This window comes from Polypterus senegalus, chromosome 13 (genome assembly GCF_016835505.1).
Source record: "Polypterus senegalus isolate Bchr_013 chromosome 13, ASM1683550v1, whole genome shotgun sequence".
NCBI lineage: Eukaryota > Metazoa > Chordata > Cladistia > Polypteriformes > Polypteridae > Polypterus > Polypterus senegalus.
In genome coordinates, this window is record NC_053166.1 from 133020104 (window position 1) to 133029332 (window position 9229).

At 39.3% G+C, this 9229-nt stretch overlaps 1 protein-coding gene across 2 annotated transcripts in view; it reads right to left on the minus strand.

Moving 5' to 3' along the window:
• chst12a (carbohydrate (chondroitin 4) sulfotransferase 12a) overlaps nt 1-8052 on the minus strand; it is a 30367-nt gene extending 22315 nt beyond the window's left edge. The window contains exon 1 of one of the 2 annotated variants that reach the window (XM_039775042.1): nt 7948-8052. The gene's annotated coding sequence lies outside the window, so the exon portion shown is untranslated. The other variant, XM_039775043.1, reaches the window with a different exon arrangement.
• Nucleotides 8053-9229: the final 1177 nt, after the last annotated feature.

Genomic DNA, 9229 nt, shown 5'->3' on the forward strand with positions numbered 1-9229 from the left:
CAAGACACACAACAGCCCGCATGGAGTTTGCTAAAAGACACCTGAAGGACTCCGAGATGGTGAGAAATAAGATTCTCTGGTCTGATGAGACCAGGATAGAACATTTTGGCCTTAATTCTAAGCGGTATGTGTGGAGACAACCAGGCACTGCTCATCACTTGTCCAATACAGTCCCCACAGTGAAGCATGGCGGTAACAGCATCATGCTGTGGGGGTGTTTTTCAGCTGCAGGGACAGGACGACTGGTTGCAATCGAGGGAAAGATGAATGCGGCCAAGTACCGGGATATCCTGGACAAAAACCTTCTCCAGAGTGCTAAGGTCCTCAGACTGGGCCAAAGGTTTACATTCCAACAAGACAATGACCCTAAGCACACAGCTAAAATAATGAAGGAGTGGCTTCACAACAACTCTGTGACTGTTCTTGAATGGCCCAGCCAGAGCCCTGACTTAAACCCAATTGAGAATCTCTGGAGAGACCTAAAAATGGCTGTCCACCAACGTTTACCATCCAACCTGACCAACCTGAGGATCTGCAAGGAGGAATGGCAGAGGATCCCCAAATCCAGGTGTGAAAAACTTGTTGCATCTTTCCCAAGAAAAGACTCATGGCTGTATTGGCTCAAAAGGGTGCTTCTACTAAATACTGAGCAAAGGGTCCGAATACTTAGGACCATGTGATATTTCAGTTTTTCTTTTTTAATAAATCGGCAACAATTTCAAAAATTCTTTTTTTGTCTGTCAATATGGGGTGCCGTGTGTACATTAATGAGGAAAAAATTAATTTAAATGATTTTAGCAAATGGCTGCAATATAACAGAGTGAAAAATTGAAGGGGGTCTGAATACTTTCCGTACCCACTGTAGAAGAGACACAAATTGATAAATGCAACACATTTTCCTTGCATGTCTCATTCTATTTCCTCATTGCCTTCTAAAAATCATATTTTTTAACTTGCGTGTAATTTTGTTATTCCATGAATTTCCTTGAATGCTTTCATGTCTCTTCACCGTTCTTTCATAATCACCAATACACATCAATCATAAAACTGTCACTTACACTAACCTGCTGCATAAGAACAACACTGCCATAATTCTGAATAATAACTTCTTATGCAGCAGGTAAGGTCATGAATAGCTGGTTAATTTCATGAAAATTGAGGATGCTCTGATCCTGGTTTTTTTAAGAGTCAATACCGATCACGGTATCTAATTACAGGATTGGCCAATTCAAATTCTTTTCTCTTTAAAAAAATAATAAATACACTAAGCTCCATGGAGAAGCTTTACAGTCTAATAAGTATTAACTTTGATATTCTTATACCGTATTTTTCTGACCATAAGACGCACTTTTTTTTCCTCAAAAGTGGGGGGAAAAATGAGGGTGCGTCTTATAGTCTGAATGCTGTCCAGCAAGGCTGTTATAAAAGGATATTTGTTTGCCTGTGGTGTCCCATGCGCCGTCGCCCGCTGCTGCGTTCGCTTACTGTACTTACAATTTACAGTTCAGGTGCTAGAGGTGATGTCTGCCCTCCCCGCCCCTTATAGCCATAGCCGCTCAATCAGCAACGCCATACGGACGGGAGCCGAGGGAACGCCCGCCCACCACTCTTGGACACACCAAACCAATCAGGTGCTAGAGGTGATGTCTGCCCTCCCTGCCCCTTAAAGCCATAGCCGCTCAATCAGCGATGCCGTACGGACAGGCAGCGAGGTAATGCCCGCCCACCACTTTCAGACATGCCACAAATGACGCGAAAGGAGGCGGGATAGCGTCTGCCAACAGTAGGAGTCAGATGACCTCTATGCCGATGATGGCGCGAAGGGAGGAGGGGGAAGGACTTGATGTACTGGTACCTGGGAAAATAAGATTATTAAAACCATGACAGCCTGTGACAGTCGTCTCCCTTTCTCCCTCCACATGCTTCTTACTGTGCTGGTACTAATGTGCTGCTCCATGTCCAGCTTGTTGTAGCTGTGTTCGCGAGAGCACTGCAAGTCCCGCCTCCTGGAGTCTCAATGGTCAGTCATTCAGGTCACATGATCAGCACAGCTCATGCCTCCTGTGTGTGTGTAACACTGATTGACAGGATCAGATCATCAAGGACAGGTCCAGACAGGAGGATTCAATTCCATCACCAGAAGTGTCCTAGGTACCATACTTCTACAACAAAATGTGTTTAAACAAAAAAAAAAAAAAAAAAAAATGTACAGTGGTAAATTAAAAAAATAAAAAAAGCCCTGCCTAGGTGCTTTTTTAAAGTGCACTAACCAGCAGCACTTACAAAACAAAATACAGTGGAACCTTGGTTTGCGAGCATAATTCGTTCCGTAAATGTGCTCGCAGTCCAAAGCACTCATGTATTAAAGAGAATTTTCCCATAAGAAATAATCGGAACTCAGACGGTTCGTTCCTCAACCCAAAACTATTCATATAAAAATGATTAATACAAAATATAAAGTAAAAATACATGAAACAAATTAACCTGCACTTTACCTTTGAAAAGAATCATGGCTGGTTTGAGCGAGTTTCTAAACTCTTGTGGGATTCCACCCAATGTGACGACACGCGGAAGAGTGTCCCAAAGCAAATCAGTCTCCCAGCGCTGTAGCAGTTCGCCATAAAAGCGAATCCGAAAAGATCGCGGACATGCTACAAGCGCTTGCCTTCGATGGGTGATACAAGGAACATTATAAATGCGCAGGGTACTTGGCCACGACCCTGCCTGACTGCTGTGTATGTGTATAGGAGAGTGGCAGATCCCACTACAATAACCGCACTGTTGCTGTTTCAAGCTGAATAAAGCTGGTGCTGCTAAAGTACTGAGACTCAGCTTCGTGTTTTGGGGTGCAAGACGGGGACTCGCACGTCACAGCACACAAGCGCACCCACACACACACACTGTCACAATGCTGTAGTAAACAGTATACGTGCGTACGGATGTTGACTATATGAGTGAGGCATGCCGACTCAGACGGAGAATAGGAGACGATTGCCCACAATCCCGCAGTGAGAGAGTGAGCGTGAAGAACCATCAGCTCAGTTGTGATCACAGGACGCTCAGCAGACAGAGTATACATACTACTCGTATTGCAAGACCTCGCTTGTTTATCAAGTCAAAATTTATTAAAAATTTTAGCTTGTCTTGCAAAACACTCGTAAACCAAGTTACTCGCAAACCGAGGTTCCACTGTAAAGGCATGATCAGCATCTATGCACTGCCTAGATACTGATCACGCTACTCACCCATCCGAGGAGCCGCTGTCCGCCGTGTCATCTGCTCCATTCGGCGGAGCACGGGTTCGTCCAGTCGGCCTCCCGGGCCTATGTGATGCTGCACAGTGCCCTGACAGGCAGGCAAGGAGCCCGTCATGGCAGGAGAAACACACATAATCTCTCCTGCCATGCAAAGCCCTGCCTGTCAGGCTGGTTGGTGCCCTTTAATAGTAATACCGCTTGGCGATGCATGGATTAAGATTTACGGTAACCCATGTGAATCGCCAAGTGGTAGGAGTCAAATTACTGATGTGTACAGTAATAGGTCTCTCATAACTGACAATTCTTTCATTACTGTATTTTCCTTAGAAAAACACCAATTCTCTAACGGTACAAAATGTCAAAGATGAAAAGATTAGCATATAAAATTCCGTTTAAACTGGAGGTAGTAAAATATGCAAAAGAACATGGAAACAGAGCAGCAGAGAGACATTTTGGGCCACCTCCAACTGAAAAAAATAAGAGTGGAGGAAACAGAAGGATCAGCTGCAAAAACTTGATAAAACTACCGGTAGCACACTTTTCATGGGCATGCTGCAAAATGGCCACAGAAATGGACATGAAAGAATGGATCACACGTCACCGGAATATGGGCTTCTCAGTTTCTACAAAAATGATCATCTATGAAGCCAAACACATTGCTGTAGAGAAAGGCATCAAGGATTTTACTGGCTCGCCATCATGGTGCTACAGATTTATGAGAAGCGGCCTTGCTATGCGCACAAAAATGTCACAAGAATATGAATCAAAGATTCTGTCTTTTCATAAATTTGTAATTAATGCTAGGAAAAAAATGATTTTCCAATGGACCAGATTGGGAATATGGATGAAGTCCCGCTAACCTTTGATGTGCCATCTAATAAGACGGTTGACTTCAAAAGGTGCCAAAACAATAACCATAGAAAACACATTACACTGCTGTGTTGTCCTGCTGTGCTGACAGCACCAAATTGCCACCGATGCTAATTTTCAAAAGGAAAACCTGTCCAAAAGATGTTATTCCATGAGGAGTTGTTGTGCATGTTCATGAAAAAGGATGGATGGACGAAAATGGAATGAAAGTATGGATTGAAAACGTGTGGTCCAAACGTCCTGGAGGGCTTCTGAAAAAATCTTAGTGCTTGACCAGTTCAGAGCACATATTAACGAAACAAAAAACAGATTTTAAGAGGTGAAGAGTCATCTAGCTGTAATTCCTGCGGGTCTTACCAGCCAGTTGCAACCTCTCGACGTTTCAATCAACAAACCATTTAAAGTCTTTATGAGAGAAGAGTGGAACAAATGGATGGCTGCTGGGAATCATGATCTGACTTCTACTGGGCAAATGAAGAGGCCCACTATCACTCAAGTTTGTGAATGGGTTAAAACATCATGGCAGTCAGTGAAGGAGGAAATCGTTGCACGATCATTCAAAAAATGTGGAATTAGCAATGTCTTAGATGGAACTGAAAATATCATATATGAACTTAGCGAAGGAAGTGATATGTGATTGTGAGCAACTGAGCTTCATAAATTCTAACACTAGCGATGATGCGTTTTTGGGGCTTCCAGAAAACTAGAAAAGTGCTTGAGCCTCTAAGTCTTTCCTCATTTGTTAATGGAAGTGATGATGGTTCTTAACACCACTGTTCAGTTTACGCTGTTAAATATTACCGTATTTTGCTATATTTTACTAAATATGTTAGTATACCGGTACTATTTGGTTCAGAGTATTTTTTTCTTCTTTTCCTGCTCTAAAAACTGGGTGCGTCTTATGGTCCGAAAAATACGGTAATTAAACTATAGTCCACACGTGTTAAAAAAAAAAATATATATATATCTTGGTGAATTGTTAGGTGACCATATAAAACACTAAGATTTCCTTAAATTATACTTTAAACTTATAAAACACATAGAGAAAATATTTATCCATAGTATATAGTACATAATGCATCTCATAATTACATGCCATCATACTTGCTTTTTTCTGTAATGTACGCATCTAAAACTTTTCAAAGCTTAATTTGAAAAAGCCAGCTTTCACGATCTAATAAAAATAACAGTACTGTATATTCTCACACAACACTTCAAGTGACAGTTAAAACATTGCCTAAATGTAAATATACAGTACATGTACTTAAAGGTTTTAAATATTTTAATCATTAATTGCACTACAGTTTTCCTTGTTGTTGAAATACTACATTTACTTATATTTACAGTTTTTTGTATTTTTGTTTTTCTTTCCAGTAAAACAGCTGAACATTCCTAATTCTTCAAATACAGATTACCATTTTGATTATGCAATACTTGTTTCTTACCAACACAGTACTGTAAGACATACACAAATAATAAACACAATAGAAACAAAAAAGCAACAAAACGATCAAATGTTCATAAGATGTTAAGGAAATTTAAGGAAAAAATGCTTAATAGGTTTACACGCAAAATAGACAAATTTTGCTTTTACGCCAAGTCTAATGTTTACTAAGCAGCAATTTCAAATTCTTCTTTCGTTTTTCTAATTGAAAATGTGAACTGATGTACGTAATACAAGTTCATTCACCATCTAAACTCAGACGGACAGTGCTCATTTTAATTAGTGGACAGAATAAACAGGTCTAAATTAAAGCAGCCTTTTCTGCTACTTGCGTAATTGCACAGGTCAACCCCTCCGATTCCTTTTTCTCAGTTTATTACTCCACTTTCTTTAGTGTAAAGGCTAGTATTCCAAACTTCCCTCTCTCTCTCTCTCTCTGGTAGTCTGCCTTACTGCTCTGGCACAACTAAATTACCGTAATGCTCAGGAAGGCAGTGTTCAAAAAAGATTTTTGTGATCAGCCAATTTATTCATCACCGATGGTCTTTAGTGATAAAAAATCTGCCAATTGATTAAAGAATTACTAGAATGTTCTCTAGTAAGCTTGGAACAATGTTTTGTATGGCATTTTATGTTTAGTGCAATATTCTTTAAATAAACTTTGCACTCAGTTCAGAACACATTAAAAAACAATTAGGAAAGCTTGTTTTACATTCCAAAATGTCCAACTTTCTGAAAGCATTTCCAGAAATAAAGTTTAGTCATTATGAATATCAAGAATTGTAATAAGACAACTAATAATTGGGAGTTGTAATCACAAGACACATATCTCAATATTGACTTTACAACAGCACATGTTTTTGACTGGCCATTATCCAGGAGTGTAGTAATTAACTAGGAACTTGAATGTTCCCAAAAAAGTGGTATGTTGACTGTTCTTACTCTAGTTTGACCATTCTGCTTGTACATTCATAATATTTCTAGCTGGACTTGCCAGTAAAACTGAAGAAAACAGACAAATGCAGAAGGCAACACTTAACTGGTATATGTGAATTACATTTCTGGCTAATGGAAATCATTGAATGTGTAAACTAGCTAATGCAACCTCAATAACGTCAAACGTGTTTCTGCACAAAGCTTTATCCGTATTTGTACATCAGCCATAGGGGAAAAATATACTCTACTATTGAACTACAGTATCTACAGCACAGATGTTTGATGATTACCTTACTGTTCCAGAAAACCATCTGTGATCCTAAAGTTGTCAGTTACCAAAATTATTTAGTTACCATTTTTTAAATTGTGACTAACTTCAAACTAAATTAATTGCAGAAGACATTGCACAATGCGCAAACTAATGTTACTCATTTAGAAACCACTTTTTTTTTTAAATAAAGAAATGCAGAATGTGGTTCAGACTCGACTTTAACAATGAAAGAGTAACAATATTTTGTCATCTTAGATACTTTTTAATTAAAAGTATCGTGGAAATATTTTATTTAGAAAGAATGGAACAAACGGATGTTTGCAGTAAAGAAGAAGAAATGTCTAGGATGTTCCACTTAACTTTTATTTGGGATCAGCAACCATAAACCTCTCACCTAATAAACTTTGGTTGAAATAGGAGACAATCGACCTGAAAAAAGCACGTTAATCAGAATAAGGGGTATTGTCAATAACCTTTTTATAGTGATACTGACAACGTCCGACAGAACCAAGGCGGACATAATTATTGAACAGTATACAAAAGAGAGCTCCAGAGTATTAGTTTCGGTACAACCCAAAATAACTCCTCCTAGAATGTTACCATCCATGGTCGTCGCTCCGTTCTCAAAGTGATAAATGCTATGGCTTTCATTGTCACTTTCCAGTTATCCAGCGGCTCAAGACAAACTTACTGGTTAATCTGCTTGCTTTCTTTCCTTCGTCTGTTTCTCGGTACAATACCTTTCTTTCATTCCACTGCTGTAGCTACTTAAGCCTACCGCGTCCAGCGCCACTTACCTCCCTGCGGCTCTCTTCGTGCCTGCTTTCTCGCTCTCTCTCTATTTAGCAACATCACTGGAAATAGATGCTACGCCTCGGGTCCAACAAGCTCTGCCCTCTTCAATTTTCCGTAGTTTCCCCTTTGTCTATCGGTTATTTAAGCTGAACTCCAATGGAAACGTCTTCTCGGATTCACTTTTTCCATGCGACTGTCCAGCTCACGCGCACGCATACGCAAGACATTTCGTGTAAAGATAACGTTTCTTCTCCAGCCGTTAGAATTGCTTACGGTGGATGCTGAACAAATCAGCATTTTTACAGATCAATAAGGTCACTGTAAAAGTAGATGAGGCTTCTTGCCAAAATGTCAACATTCCGGCTTTAACTCACCTCATACCAAACATCCAACGTCCATTCCTCCGGCTTCATCTACGACTGCAAACATAATGACGCCGAAAAACCTCGGTAGTCGGGGTTGCTATACTTGACAAGCACTTTGAAAACCAATCATAGTTAAAGTCCCGCCCAATCGTACAAACTGTAACCCACTATTGGTTATCCCATTTCAAGCAAACGTGCTTTGCCACACCCGCCCCTCCCTGCAAAGCTTAGCAGCAAACTTCCGCAGCTCCGCTACATTGGAAATCCAATCAAATTATGCAGATCTGCGGAGCGAACGAAAGATCGCCATTGCACGGATTGGTCAATTGGTTATTAATTTGCTCGAAGAGGTGGAACTAGGCAGTTCAATTTGGAGGGTACTTTTTCAATGGCTGAGTTACTAAAGAAGGAAGGTACAACCTACAGAGCCAAGTCTTTAAATGGATATCGTTAAATAAATAAATACATACATACATACATACATACATACATACATACATACATACATACATACATACATACATACATAGAGAAAGAAGAATGTGAAAGTAAAATTGGCTATTTAGACATAAGAATATTTGTGGCTATGGATGCTCAGCTCAACTTTTTTTATGAACTACTGGTGGAAAACTGTAGCGGGATGGAGAATTTTCCACCCATAGGGATAGCAGTTTAATGCTTACAACTTAAAATGTTTACATTAAAAAATCCATCATTTAACAGTATTTCTTTACTGGTAATGCAACAAGAGAAGACTTCTCTGGCAATAAATAAAGGTTTTACTAATTATTATCCCACTAAATCTAAATCACTAAGTATATAAGCTTATTTGGTTATGTATTTTTCACTTTTCTTTCAACTTTTTCATCAGAACAGCTGTACAACACAAACAATTAGGTGAAATAAAGTCCATATTTGACACACACAAACCCACTTTTTATTATCAAATATACTAACAAAGTCGACAAGTTATTTAATATTTTATTGTTTTGTTTTAAATGTTAAATTCAAATAAGATAACTCACCAATTATGCTGCCTGTTTTATCTGTAAAGTAGTGTACAGTTTTTAAGCTTTTATTTTCTAGCTATTTGTTCATTGTACTGTCAACTGTACTGGCCAGCAAGTCAAGTTTAGGCTGGAATGTTGCATAGTTCAGTCCACATTTCCTTGGTTCTAAGTGAATGGTCACTGGAGAGTAGCCTAACTACCATTTGGTTCCTGTTATCATATCTAAAATAATTTATTAGTGAGAAATCTATCTCTACATGTCCATTGGATATAGGAAGAAT